Source organism: Vulpes vulpes, chromosome 12, assembly GCF_048418805.1.
Source record: "Vulpes vulpes isolate BD-2025 chromosome 12, VulVul3, whole genome shotgun sequence".
Taxonomy (NCBI): domain Eukaryota; kingdom Metazoa; phylum Chordata; class Mammalia; order Carnivora; family Canidae; genus Vulpes; species Vulpes vulpes.
In genome coordinates this window covers 76,663,610-76,678,717 of record NC_132791.1, presented here as the reverse complement: position 1 = coordinate 76,678,717, position 15,108 = coordinate 76,663,610, and the positions used below count along the sequence as shown (strand labels likewise).

Genomic DNA, 15,108 nt, shown 5'->3' with positions numbered 1-15,108 from the left:
GTTGGATCCAGAGGAGGAGGAATAGGGATGAAGAAAGGGAAGGAGTCTGAGACGGGACTTAGTTTCTAGCTTTGGATTTATGTGGGTGGTTGTATAACTAACCAAGATAAGGAATACACAGAAGGAAGAGGAGAGCGTCGGGTTGATGGTGCCAAGAAATGGGCAAGGTCTGAAATTTTACCCAGCGTGAAAGCTAAACTTGCTACACAGGGTTCCGTGGATGCTGGTATAATTCACAAGACTCCTGGGTTAGAGACAATGGAAAGTCCATTACTCTAGTAATAGCAATAGCCAGATTATGAGCATTTTTTTCTCTGGTTCCCTGGCTCTAGTTCTCAGAGGGCAAAACCATGAATGACATCTGTACATGCAGTGGATTCTAAGAAAGAAACCCTAAACCATGGATCTCTATTCTTTTATAATGAGCAGTAAGCATGCCTACCCATTGCTCTGGAGAGACATTTCTGTCTTCACTTCTACAGTGTTTGCTGTATAAGCATATTTGAAAAGAAAATCCAGAACAAAGAGCAGTCAGTGCCTTGCTAGCAATACATGTAGAAATGTGAGAGATTCATGAAGAATTATGTCCCAACAAAGAGTTACTTTCACTCATTGAACTTTTCTTTTCTTTTTTCTTTTCTTTTTCTCTTCTCTCCTTCCTTCCTTCCTTCCTTCCTTCCTTCCTTCCTTCCTTCCTTCCTTCTTTTCTTTTTTCTTTTTCTTTCTTTCTTTCTTTCTTTCTTTCTTTCTTTCTTTCTTTCTTTCTTTCTTTCTTCTTTCTTTCTTCTTTCTTCTTCTTCTTCTTCTTCTTCTTCTTCTTCTTCTTCTTCTTCTTCTTCTTCTTCTTCTTCTTCTAGAAGCATGGCTTGGAAAATTCAAATCTGGATGTTTTCCTCAACTCATCTGCCCAATAGAAGGGTAAATGACCCATGGAAACTTCTAGTAGCTATTTCCTCTGGACACCAACCTCAAAGTAGCTGAGTTTCTTGAGTGGAAGGTGCCTGCCACATTTGGCTTTTTCTAGTAAAACAAATGATTAGAACTAGTTGACTTGTAGGTTTAAAGATTAATGGAGACAGGTTTAGGGATCGGGACAATAATGGAGAATGGAAATACAACATATCCATTACCTTAATCCAGTGCCATGTTATAATGATCTAATATATGAGTTGCTTGTAGCAACTCTGATGATTTTTCATAGCAATGTAAAATCCACTTTCTCTATTATCTTCTGGATCCTCTAGGTTGAAAATTCTGCTTTGGGCAATGACCAAATGAAATCTCAAGCAAGGGCTGCCAGGTTCTGTTTCTTCAGAGACTCCAAGCAGGGCAGAGATGATGTTGCTGCCAGTGCGCTCAGGTCACTTGAGGTTTTTGGGGCCTGGGATTTCCAGGAAGGGGCAGAGCAGGCAGGTTACTTGGCACAGGATGCATCACCCTGTAATTCCATCTTTGTGATTACTCTAAACCCAGTGTTTCCCACTGAGGGGGATGTGGAATCAATTTACTGGTGGCTAGTTCCCAGCATTGTAAATAGGAGGGAATCTGAAATATCAGAATGCAGTGCATATGTGAGGGTCAGTGGTTAGTCAATTTTGTTCCTGCTACATTTGTGTGTCTGGTCCAGATGTAAACTCAAGTTCAAACTGGAAATGGCCAAAAAGTTTGGAAGCTGCTGCAACTGGGACCTGAATTCTAAGGGCTGATGTGGGCTTCCCAGAGCTGAGCAAAGTAGAGGATTGGAAAGGAGCACTCCAGTGTAGGGCAGAGGAAGCAGTTCTGTTTTGACTTTTGATAACTTGTGACCGTTGTTAATGAAACTTTTACTTGTGCTCTGGATGAAATGTTTAGCATGCTGCAGCTTACAGCCACCTTACTAAAAGGCCCTTCTACATTCTGGACAAATCCTAGGTTATGATATCTGTGTTGTGCTCAGGATCCCCTCTCATTTTTTAGTGAAATCAGCCTGTGATTTGAGATTATCTTCTTTCCAGTTACATAACTTGCTGCGTTAAAAATGCAAGAGCAGGGGAGAAAAAGCACAAACCGCCCGAACAGGGACTTGAACCCTGGACCCTCAGATTAAAAGTCTGATGCTCTACCGACTGAGCTATCCGGGCTCACATAAAGTTTTTGCGCACCTCAACCGGCTCACATGAAATGCTTCTGAAACATCAAAAGTAGTCAATCTATCCCTAAACTTGAAGGAGGAAATTATTTTAGAAGTTTCACCTGTGATTCTGGTTCAGCATTGCTCGTTTAGAAAATGCTTAGAAATATACTAATTAGCATAGAAAGTCACAAGGAGGGTCTTCTTTAATACCAAGGTCTAACCATATTATATTAATTATAATGTTGCCCCAAATTCTTTCTCCCTATAAAGTATAGAGATACATATATGTGTGTGTATATATATATATATATATATATATATATATACGCACAGTATATGTTTATGTATATATGTATATATGCATGTATATGTATATACACTATATGTGTATATATATACACACACACTATATATCACACACACACTATCTGTATAGGTCAATACTATATAGAGATATATACTATACTATATAGAATTCAGTGCAGTCAAGAACTATGGAATGCTGGCCTTCAGTTCCTCAGTTTCCCAGAGAAATATCTCAAATATTCTACATTTGGCCTCAAACAGAGCACTTTCAAAATGAAGCTGATTCATTGCTGGTGCTCTTAAGGTTTTAGGTAGCACTTTGGGCACCTGAATATGGGTCGAGAAACAGAGGGAGTGGTTTGATTTTGTGCTGGGTGTCAGCTGTCTTCATTTATTTATTACTTTTTAATTTAAATAAACTCTTAATTTTTGAGTAGTTTTATATTTACCAAAAAGTTGCAAAAATATAAAGTTCCCATATACCCACTGTCCTTGGTTGTCCACATCCTACATTGTATATGGGTTTTAAGAAAACTAATTAGAATACTGTGTACATGTGCATTTCTCAGCTTAGACAATTACCAATATTCATTTGTCCCTCTGGGGTCCTATCTCTTCACCCTCCCAGGTAAACACTGTCTTAAATTTGGGGTTTATTCTCTCTCTTTTGTTCTTTATAATTTGGTGTCTATTACAGTGTTTCTAAGTTTGTGAACAATATACTATGGAAATTTCCATAATAAAATCCAGACTTATGTATCTATAAACAAACAAACCAATCTCAGGCTTACTTAGTCATCTCTGTTTACTTAATCATCTTCTCAGTCGGTGTCCTTGAGTACCAGCACAATTTGGGCATGAGATTCTATTGATCCCTGAACACATGCCCTGCAAGCACTAGGTCACCCTAACATTTCCAGGGCTGGGAAGAAGGGTCCAGAAGAAAACAGGAGGCCTGCTGTTGACCCACTCCTTCCTCCTCTTCCCAGCCTTGTGCTCCAGAGACTCTTAGAGGAGATCTATCCTTCTAGAAGCCCGCTTAGGGCTTTGGCCTGGAAATTCTGGATTCTGGGACTAGACCCAAGCGCAGTGGGGTGACTAACTTCCCAGTTTTAGCACTGGATGTCTTGAGTCCCAAGGCCAACTGTGACTCTAGAAGACCTTCTGCTCTGTATGGGTGAGAGCCCCTTATAGTACTTGGATCCGTTTTATCCAGGTGGAAGACTTGCCTTAGGTCGTTATTTCTTCAGCCAATTTATCTTCAAGTAAATAAATATCCCCTGTTCTGAGACACTTTTCCACTTCTCTCTCAATTCAGCTTCAAGTTGCCAGGGATCTTATTAGCCTATAGATCACTGCAGTACCTCTCACGTGTCTTTAAAATAAAAGAGAGAGAGAGAGAGAAAAAAAAAGGAAATAAAGAAGGTTTTTATTTTCAAATTTTTATTTAAATTCGAGTTAGATAACATATGAGAAAGAAGCTTTTAGAGTCTCTCTGTCCTTTTTCTCATCAGATTTTTAGGTATTTGGTTCCATCCCTTAGTCTCTAGGTTAAGTGTTTGACAAACGTCCCATAGCTGGAAGACTCCTCTACTTGGAATAGGATGTTGCTCTTTTAACTATGTTATGATTTTGCTGAGCAGATAAAGGAAAATTGAATCTCAGCGTTCGAAATATCTTCTGGTTTCTGGGGAGAAAAATAGGAGTCAAAGAATTGGGAAGAGTTAGAAAGGCAGGGCTTGCAGAGCTGGGGATGTAGCTCAGTGGTAGAGCGCATGCTTCGCATGTATGAGGCCCCGGGTTCGATCCCCGGCATCTCCAAGATGTTTTACCTACACAATCAGAAACCATGTTTTTAAAATGTGGAATCACTAGACTTGATATCCTCTTCATCGATTTCCACAGTGTCCTTGTAGCCACTGCTTTTAGAATTGTGTATGTAGGGAGGAAAACAGGATAACTCTAAGGTATTTGGGTTCATCTTTACCTGAAACCAGTAGCCCTGGAAACGTTGAAAAAAACACCGGAAGGAGAGATGGCGGAAGCAGAGCAGCCTGGAAATTAGCCCAGGACCCATTAATGAAAGGCAATTTGTAGTATCCGGCTGGTCTTCAGAGGCAGAGATAATCTTGGCCTCAAAATACAAAGAGGGAGTAGGGGGGTATTGCTAGCGCCTCGTTGCTGCGTCAGGGCACGAAAAACATAGGACAAGTATTGGGAAAGGGACGAAGCCTAACTCGGTGCGGGCAAAATCAGCTTGCAGCGTAAAAAGCTACAACAATACCTTCTTGTTAAGACTTTGAACGCTTTTTCTGCGCAGTTGGCCGGTTAGCTCAGTTGGTTAGAGCGTGGTGCTAATAACGCCAAGGTCGCGGGTTCGATCCCCGTACGGGCCACTACTACGTTTTCTTTGCCCTCGCCTTGAGTTAAATACTCTTGGTGACTCTCCGGTGGAAAAGGAGGCCCGCGTTCTAAGTGAAGACTGCGTCCCCATAAGAAACGTTTTGCCATGAGTCCACTCCATCGTAGGAGAGCCCTGGGAACCCCTCTGGGCAAGCCCTCGTGCTCAGAAAGTTTGCTCCGAGAAGCAGAAAAGCAGCCGGACACCGTAGGAATTGTTAAATTCATTAGAAGGAAAACGGTGTCGGATGGCGGTTTGGGTCCATCATCGCGCGGGACAGGGGAGGAATCCGTCTAAGAGACGAGCAGGTTCCCACTAATTTGACCTATAGGCTCTCCGGCGCGGTCTCCTCGCCTTGCGTCACTTACCATCCCGTGCGGCCGGGTGGCGACGGCCGCAGCCCCTCTGCTTTGGCCAGTTCTTGTCCTTAGGCTCCGTGTCAGCCTACTTTTCCACCGAAGCCGGCTCCGGCTCCCTGTGTCTCCCAGTGTTCCTAGGGCCGCTGATTTCCTGTATTCAACCACGACCTCACAGCGGTAGGAGCTCCCACGCGTCCGCTATGGGCGTGGGGGACATCGGGAGCAGGCCGAGTACCCCCGAGGGTCGGGGACGTGCGAGCGGCGGCGTGCCTGGTCCGCCTGCGGAGGTAGGGGGCTGCTCGGGCCTCGACCCCGCACGCTGGCCCGGTGCAGGTGAGGAGGAGCTCAGGCTGCTGCACTGTCGGAGCAGCCGCCGTGGCTGTTGCTTACACGGGATGGGTCAGCGGCCTCTGCGAAGCACTAAGGCTTGATGCGCTCCTTGCGAGGACTGGGGAAGTGCTGAAAGCCACGTCTACCCGGTTTTGAAAATAGGAAAGGAGGGAGAGTCCAAATAAAGGTCGGTTATAGTTACATACACCCAAATGTGAATGGAGTACCAAAAAATTGTTTTTACTAAATATTTAATATACTCAGAGAGCGCCTCGGTATAAGTGGCTCGTTGGTCTAGGGGTATGATTCTCGCTTAGGGTGCGAGAGGTCCCGGGTTCAAATCCCGGACGAGCCCAGTTTTTGTGACTTCCCGTGATTCCACTTTTACTAACTCGGCCTTCAAATTCTCACACAACGCAAAGGGATACAGAGGCCATTCAGTAAACTGCTATAACTTATGGTAGAAGTGTGTAGGCTGCATATTCCCTCAATCTGAGTAACACGGGAACTCTTACTTGAGAGAGTCAAGCACTTTTCAGTTTTGCCTTTTATTCCGTGTTCCACCAACTCTAAACGGATTCTTGCAAAGGCTGATGTTTCTGGTTCCTCTAGAGTTCCAACCCAGGGATGTGATCATAGGAAAGTATAGGAAGACGATGCACATCTCAATTCAGTATCATCCACCATTCATGCATCGCTTTTTTATGGAAAAATAAAACACCGAACTACAGAGTTGGGGTTTTGGCAAACTTTGTACAAGATATCTTGGCTTTCCTCGTTAGCATAGCGTTGCCTATTCCCCCATCTTTCAGGAGGTCCAGGTTCTGGTTCCTTATTGGGAAGGGGCGCTTTCTCTCGCCTCCTGGAGATACTGTTGGTACACTCAGATATTTGGTACACAGCAATTGGTTTAGCATCTGTTATATTCGATGAACTTCTGTAGTCAGTGATAAATGAGACATTAAAAAAAACACTGGATCCCATATTCTAGTGGTTGTCAAATAATTTATATTAAAATGAATTTGCACCTCCTCTCTTGAAGTGTGTGTCAGCCTTGATGGTGAAGAAGTACAAAAATGAGGAAACATGGGGGCCTGAAAGGGAGGGAAAAAACCGCATAGATTTTCTTCAGGGCCGCATCCACAGGGCACCGTGGAGGCTGGCAGGTGACGGGGGGGGGGGGGGGGGGGGGGGGTGCACAGAGAGGGCCCAGGAGGCCTGGACTCCTCACCTCCATGCCTGGAAGAGCATAGGCAACCAGTCCGGGGCTCTGGGAATGCCAGAGTTGGGGTAAGTGTAACAGCGCCCAGAGATGCCGACCTTTGGATCCCAGAAACCTTCTGGGGTCTATCGCAGCATGTGGTGAGAATGGAGGTGGGCCGAGATGTAGTGAAAGTGGGTGGGATGTGCACAGTACTTTAGGATAATGCTTATACATCTTGGCTTTCATGCCATCTTTATAAAACAAAAATAATCAAGCAAAATATGAAATCCTGCATTCCTAGCAGGCCCAAGAAGAATTTATATGTCCTCGTAATAAGTTGAGGAAGGCGTTCCTTAGGTTCCCTGACTAGCTCAGTCAATAGAGGTATAGAGCCCTTAATCCAAGCGCCGTGGGTTTGAGCTCCGCGTTGGGCGACTGCTTTACTTTCTCAGTGCTTTTTCTTAATTGAATTTCTGCACATTGAGAAACTAAGTCCCACACCGCTGTCGAACATGAGGAATTTTGGAGGTCAACACTTTTAAGGAGTGGAATTCTGGAATCACAGCAAGTGGCCACGGTTCACCAGCTCTCTGCTAAACTGCTCTGACTTGCTCTATTCATCTTGCAGTGTAGGCGCAGCGCCCCCTGGCGGGAATGCATTTTTCTGGCCTAGCTGAGGTAGGGCTTGGGCTCTGTGTATTTAAGCTACACGGATGAATCAGAAGTACTACCCCCACGAAAAAAAAGGTTTCGGATACAGGGAGAAGGATGCAGAAATGTTGGAAAAGGTATAATCTGAAGGTGTAAAAAATAATCCAAACACAGGGCAGAGGTGAGAGGCGGCAATGTCCGCGCAGAGTTTTGAGACTCCACTTTCTGGCCCAAGCAACAAGTGTCGTTAGGGAATAATGGGAGATGAACGATCTTTCTTTCTCTTTTTCCTCTTTCTTTTTCTCTTTTCTTTCTTTCTTTCTTTCTTTCTTTCTTTCTTTCTTTCTTTCTTTCTTTCTTTCTTTCTTCTTTTTCTTTCTTTTTTTCTCTCTCTCTCTCTTTCTTCCTTCCGTTTCAAAGGCGGAGGTCAGTGACTCATCAGTCTTTTATCTTATAAATCTTATAAGTCTTATATCACTCAGTGCTCATCACATCACGTGCCCTCTTTCATGCCCATCACCCAGTGACCCCAGCCTCACCCACCTCCTCCCCTCCAGCAACCCTCAGTTTGTTTCCTAGAGTTAAGAGTCTCTTATGGTTTGTCTCCCTCTCTAATTTCATCTTATTTTCTGGGAGATGAATTTCCCATTACCACTGCCTCACCCACCTGTTCGGTTCCTGCTCACCCACACCTGGATAGCACAACGTACCTCCTGATAGGTAATGCTGTTTCCAACCTTTCTTCCCTTCATATATGACAAATGGAAGAACCAAACAACCCACAACAGATTGCAGTTACCTTCACAATAAAATCCAAAGATTTAAGCTTGTTTTTCAGAATCCAAATTGCATTTCTACCTCCAACTTCTCTGAACTCTCCACCCTCGAGGAAAAACCTGCCCTGTCCAACCAGTTATGTTCGTTCGTTCATTTCATTCCTACTGTGTATCCTTTTTACTCCTTTTTTTTTTTTTAAAGATCTTTTATTTATTTATAGAGACAGAGAGGCAGAGACACAGGCAGAGGGAGAAGCAGGCATCATACAGAGCGCCTGACGTGGGACTGGATTCTCCAGGGTCTCCAGGATCACGCCTTGGGCTGCAGGCGGCGCTAAACCGCTGCGCCACGGGGGGCTGCCCACTCCTTTTTTCTTAACTGAGTTTCTGCACATTGAGAAATGAGGTCCAAAATGAAGTCTAATTCCATTCTGGTTATGGACTAGGTTAACTCAGTTCTGTGCCTGGGCAATATGATCCCTGATAGGAATGGTTTGTGCTATTCCGGAGTGGCTTGAAAATCATTCCCATGGTGAAATTGACCCTTTCTGTGAGATTTCCTTGTTCCTCTGAAAATTTCATCATGACTGTCCTCCTTTATCATTCCTTTGAAGCTTCCCTAGGTTTACTAGCACTTACTGACAAAATGCCCATGGCCATAATAGAGAAAGCACACATATACATACCTCCTCGTTTATTCTAAAAGCACAATTAATCATTTATGTTCCTCTCTCTTCATTAACATTGTCCTAATGTTCTCTTCAGGCCTCAGGACAATTCAGTGGGCATGCTCTAACTTGGGTATCCAAATATGACCATACATGTGAATCACCTGGTGAGCTTCAAAAACTTGATTCCTGGGCCCCATCTCAGTCTTAGTGAGGCTGAATCTCTGATGACTTAGAAACGAGCGCTTTTAAGGTTGTTCTTTCTATTTTAACATGATAGATGTGGCAAGTTGGCTGCCTACTCAGGCTAGAATTCCACAAGGAGCCAATATCTGATGGAAAACACTGATTCTAGGTGTTTATCATTAGCTTTGGGTTCAGAAACTTGATGTTATATGCTTTTCTGCCTCTGTCTCTTCCTCTTGCCAGTTCATGTAGACTCTGGAGGGATGAGGTCCTGATAACCCAAATAAAACATGCTCATCCATTTATTCATTCTAGACATTTCTTGACCACTCCTGTGTGTCAGGCATTGTTTTGGGTGTTTGGGATTTATCAGTGAACAAACCAAAGATACCTGCCACTTACGTTCTATGGAAGGAGGCAGACAATAACAAACAAAGATACAAGTAAACTAAAATTGATGTTAGAATGTGATCAGAGTGCTGGGAATAGGTGGGAGTCTCATCATAGTATTAAACAGGATTATTGGGTTAGCTTTACTGAAGGTAACATTTGAACACAGAGGGGCCACAGTGTTATTTTCAAGAGTTTCTAAGTAGAGGAATCAGGCAGAGCCGAAGGCAAAAGCATGTTTGCAGTAGTGTGGCTGGAGCAGAACATTTAAGGAGAAAGGAGTCATGGGAGGAGGTCAAAAAATGTGAGGCCTTACAGTCTTTGTAAGGACTTTGAACTGGGTGAGATAGGAAGTCTCTGAAGTTTCTGTGTAGAAGGGTAACAGGAACTAACCTAGCTTTTAAAAGAATAACTCTGGCTGCTGTGTTGAGAAACAGATCTGAAGGAGACATGATAGAAACAAGGACACCTGTTAGAAGGCTCTTGGTGGCCGAAAGGGTCAAGTCACACCTGAGTGGTCACAGGGCAGGTGTGGAGAAGTGACCTGATTTCTGGGTATGTCTGGCAGACTGTCCAAGGGATTTTAATGGAGACGTGAAGGACGGTCAAGGATAACTTTGAAGATAGAGTGCCTGCTTTATGAATGAACTTATGCCAAGAAACAAACTGTTAGGTGGCCCAGTACATGTGTGTGTCTGTGTATGTGTTGTAATTGCCCTCAAATTTAGGAAGACAAAATTCACATAAAAGCTTGGCTAGTGTCTGTCTAATCAGAGCAGAAGGAGTTAGATGATAACATTATTTGTGTTGATGTGAACACCTGATACTGCCTGCTGTCTGCACCTCGAGACTGCCACAAGCCTTGGAATATCCAGACTGCATTGAAAGAATGTCCACTTCCGGGCACGATGGCGTCAAGACAAATTACCACTCTCCATCCTCTCCCAACCAAACCTTCCTTTTTTCCTTACCCAGGAGCCTGAATATTGTCATTAATCTATCACTTGCTCTGTGTAATGTTATATTAGGTTCTAAAATTCTTCTGTATTTTGCCTATTTAGATCAATCACACCTATACGTTGGGTACAGGGAATCATGTTTTAAACTAGGTGGACTCCCTAGTGTTTGGAGGTATTGTCATTATATACACAGTAAAAGCAAGGATCAAGAGTCGATATAAAATGCATGAACAGGCCCTTGGAGGGCCTGGACCGTGCAGGTAATGGCCGGTCCTATGCAGGGCAGGGGGTGGGGGCAGGGCACTGCGCCTGCTCCGGACCCTGCCCCATGTGAGCTTCGCCAACCTAAAGCCCAATCCAGGCTCCAGGAAACCAGAAAGATGGCAGGAGATTGGAGAAGAGGTAGAAAACATAGCCAAGGCCATAAAGGAGAACAACAGAGAGGAACCCAGCCCAGACTGGCCTTTGGGGGGGGGCCAGACTCCATTTTACATTCAAATCCGAAAATATGAGTTTAATGAAGGTCATCATAGCTTCAGATGCCATTATCAGCCTTTGAGCCTCAATAGATTGCAGTATCTTATCGATTTGGCCAAGTGGATCCTGCTCAACCAATTGAATTAACTCAGCTTGTCAATGGGAGATGTATGACTATCCAGCCACTTAAAAGAGATTATGGTGTCCAGCTGGTAGAGGAGGGAGCTGACACCGTTATGATGAAAGTTAAAATTGGAGTACGGTTGGCATCAGAATTAGCCATTGCTGCAATCGAAAAAAATAGTAGTGTCGTTACTATGGCCTTCTATGATCCAAGAAGTCTAGAAATTCTGTACCCACCTGTTCTATTCTTTCTGCACAGACAACCCATTCCAAAACAAATGCTTCCATCTGAAGCATTGATACCATATTATACTGATGCAAAGTCGTGGTTACCTGGTGGATCCTGCCAAATTTCTCAAAGCAAGAGTTGAACTTGCCTAGAGTATCGCTACATTTTACTTGATATCACTAAAGATGAACTCTTCAAAATGCTTAGTATTTGAAAGAATCCAAGGCAGATTTTCTTTGATCTTGCCTCTGGGTGATAAATACAGCAGATAAGAAAATCCTAAAACCTACAGATGAGAATCTCAAGTATTACAGCTCATGAACTTAAAAGAAAAACAAGTTGTTAGAGTTCTGGAAGAACAAGGACAGAAACATGCATATTTCTCATTGTCTTGTCTTCATTTGTGATTCTCTAGATGTTGATGTTTAATTTCTATGTAGCCCTATTTCCATTTTTATCTAAAATTAAATGTAATAAGCAAGGGCTGCAGAGAGGAACTGAATTGGTGTGGGTTCTTTCTCAATTAAAGAAACAAATTCCCTGGTTTTCTGCCAGAGGAAGATGATAGCTTTTAGTGTATTTCTTGTTCATTTTTTCATGATATTTTTTCCAAATCTTGTGTTATCATTGCTGCAAATCAGTATGAATTGTGCAGGTGGAATGGGTGTGACCACTAGGCCTGCTCAGTCAAGGTTAGAGCGGTTAGTAGTGTTGGCTCATCTTTGTCAACAGCCTCCAGGAAGGTCTCCTATCCAGTGTCAAGGTGAAAAGCCTTTGACTCTGGATTATTAAGATGTGGGATGTGAGTTAGAGGTTTAAGACCAGTGAATAAGTATTACAATATTTGCTAGCAAAACCGAAACAGAAATTATAGGTGCATTCCTTTTCTCAATTCATCTGATAAGAGTAGACAATAATGATGAAGCTATCAGCCTTTTTCTTGAAGAAGGTAAGTGTTCTAATTCTGATACTTTACTTATTTCATAGATATTGGAGACCTTTGTTTCTCATTTAAATGATTTTTGCAAAATTGGTGATTATATAAGCCATAAAAACTGGTAATGTGAAAATTAAACTCAGTTAATGTAAAAGACTCAGCAGTCAGCTAGCTTATTTAGCTTTACAGAAATGTGTCATACCTAAACAGTACAAAAGCTCAATTTATCCTGCTGCAATTAAATCTTGAATGATTCATGACAATTTTTCCAGAGGAAAACCCAGGAAATCATTCCTGGTTATTTTAAAAGAAAAAACTTAAAAACCTAAATGATGCAATATTTTGGTTTGTTAACTTATCTACCTTCTATATTGCTAATCTGGGATTCAATTTATAAAGTAATTTATGCACCAAGAGTTTATCTATTTAAATTTTTACTCAGGATTCCATAACTTGGCTTGTTATTAAACCATTCCTTAACAAACCAGAACTTATAAGAACCTAAAAGAAAATGCATGAACAAGAAGTTTCCTACAAGGGTACACTGAACCTTGACTGTTTTCCAAATCCCCTTTACCAGACAAGGAATTTTTCACATCAACTGATGAACACGTTTATCATAAGCACCTTTCTCATGTTGGATATTTAACAGGAAAACACACAACATGGTCTGGGCCTTCAATAAGGTTGTCTCCTACCTACTGAGGGGATGTAACAGATTGGATGAGAACCGAGTCCCCGGCTGTGTTTCCTGGCCCTAGGAGAGGAGGGCCTTGCTGTGGCTGATTTAAAAATAGGTGGTAGTGACAGAATTGGGTCATGAAGAAATTACCAGTGTTTACCACGTCAAATCAAAGGAACAAAGACCTCATGTCTGATTCCTATAGATATTCTACCTACAATGGAACAACCGTGGAGGATTTCCAGACCACATGTTGTGCATATGAAGAAGCCCTAAGTCTTACTGTAAAGCCTGAACTCCCTTTCCTTGCCCTGCAGCCTCTGCCTAATGTTCTGGTTTCTGGGGTGCCAGAAAATCTATATTGGGTTATCCTGGGTGGAACAGGTATTATTGATAAACCACATATGCTTCTGTCAATGAACTTACTGGATTTCTGGCTTGTAAACATCTTTTGAGTTTCTTAGAACAGAAGGCTGATTCCTATTTTTACAGCTCCTTGGCTGTATTGTTAAAACTGAGTTGACATATTTAAAAATTGAATTTCTGAACCTAAGACCTGTGGCATCACTTCCAAGGCCAAAGCTGTCCCTGAGCCTTGTCCTGAGCACCAGCTAACCTAACTCCTTTGATATAACATATTAGCTGCAAAGGAGTCCTTGATGAAAGGAGGTTTGAAAGAGTGTTGGGCAGGTGGGGTGTCTTATTATTCCTGGGCTGCCAAAACAAAACACCATACCTTGGACGGCATAAACAACAGAAATTTATTATCTCAGTTCTGGGGGCCGAGAAGTTCAAGATTGAGGTACCAGCTGTTCAGCTTCTGGTAAGAGCTCTCTTCTTGGTTCGCAGAAGATGCCTCCTCATTGTGTCCTCATGTGGAAGAGAGGGGTGAGCCCTCTCTTGTCAGGAAACTAACCCTAGTGCATCAGGGCTCCACCCTTATGACCTCATTTAACTTTAATTACTTCTATATTCCAAAAACACCCACACAGGGGATTTAGTGTAAACTTTAGTAAAGCTTTAACATATGAATTTGCAGGAAGGGAGGACACAATTCAGTTCATAGCAGGCGGACACACACACACAAAAAAAACACCCATAACACTAGGTGACATTTGGACAGAAACTTCTCTGGCACATAGTAAGCACTCACATATTTGTTGAATGAATGATTTAGCTGCATTGTCTTTATGACACTTAACACAATCTTTTTTTAAAAAATATTTATTTATTTATAAGAGACACACACAGAGAGGCAGAGACATAGGCAGAGGGAGAAGCAGGCTCCCTGAGAGGAGCCCAATGTGGACTCGATCCCAGGACCCTGGGATCACAACCTGAGCCAAAGGCAGACACTCAGCCACTGAGCCACCCAGGTTTCCCTTGACACAATATTTTATACATTTAACACTGTATAATAAATACTACTAAATTACCTAAAAGGCCATCTTACAGCAGCTTTTCCTCAGGACAGATAATCTGGAAGTAGAATGCACAGACTCTGTTCATAACTAGAGCTTGGAATGGTACTGGATTGAGCCAGATATAAAAAAAATGCCAGACATCAGTAATTTGAGGGGCTGCCTACCAAGCTATGTGAGCTTAAAGATAAATTCAAACTTGAGAGGTGAGTCTCTGAAAAAAAGCAAAGGGAGACAAAATCACAATGTTGTGAATATAAGGTTCTAGGTTAGCCTGTTCAGGGAAAGAGATCAACAGCAATTTGTACAGCCACGTGTGCTTCTGGAAGCTTTGGGTAGGTGAGCAGAGTAGAAAGTACAGGAAGGTAGGAGCTTACTCCTGTTTCCAGGGCAGACCTGGAAGCCTGGCAGAGGCTGGACCATAGGCCAGGGAGCAAGGAAATATCCTACTCAAGAGAGGTCATCTGCACCAGCAGCTCCACAGGACAACCCCCTTGGCATTCCAGAAAGAAAAGACAGTATCATTTTCTGATTGTGAAATAAAAAGGGAAATGTAATGAATGATGTCAGCCAGTATCAGGGACTGCAGCTCAGAGATCTGCACACACAACTGGGTTCCAGGGTAAAGCCTCTGGGAAAGAGGCCCCAACTGTCATGTAACAAAGAACAAGGAACCAATCCGTTAACGTTGTAATCTGAGGGTTAAATTAATACTCGTTCTTTTGAGCCTGTCAGAACCCATCACACATGTCTCATTAAGGAAAAGCACTACCCCCATTGGTTATGCTTCTGTGAATAATCCTTGGATCTGAGTGGAAGAAATAGCATCCAAAAAAGTTAGGCATGTGTGGGAAGGTGATCTAAAATGAAAGTTGAAATTATTTGGGTCACCTCCT

The 15,108-nt window shown here is 42.7% G+C and overlaps 4 non-coding genes and 1 pseudogene across 4 annotated transcripts; 4 read left to right on the top strand and 1 right to left on the bottom strand.

Annotated features, from left to right (window-relative positions):
- Positions 1-2,047: 2,047 nt before the first annotated feature.
- Positions 2,048-2,120, bottom strand: TRNAK-UUU (transfer RNA lysine (anticodon UUU)). The gene has a single exon. It is a non-coding gene; the product is annotated as a tRNA-Lys (tRNA).
- Positions 2,121-4,168: 2,048 nt separating this feature from the next.
- On the top strand, positions 4,169-4,240 carry TRNAA-CGC (transfer RNA alanine (anticodon CGC)). The gene has a single exon. It is a non-coding gene; the product is annotated as a tRNA-Ala (tRNA).
- Positions 4,241-4,741: 501 nt separating this feature from the next.
- Positions 4,742-4,815, top strand: TRNAI-AAU (transfer RNA isoleucine (anticodon AAU)). The gene has a single exon. It is a non-coding gene; the product is annotated as a tRNA-Ile (tRNA).
- Positions 4,816-5,379: 564 nt separating this feature from the next.
- On the top strand, positions 5,380-11,493 carry LOC112910360 (large ribosomal subunit protein uL15m pseudogene; annotated as a pseudogene).
- TRNAP-AGG (transfer RNA proline (anticodon AGG)) lies at positions 5,793-5,864 on the top strand. The gene has a single exon. It is a non-coding gene; the product is annotated as a tRNA-Pro (tRNA).
- Positions 11,494-15,108: the final 3,615 nt, after the last annotated feature.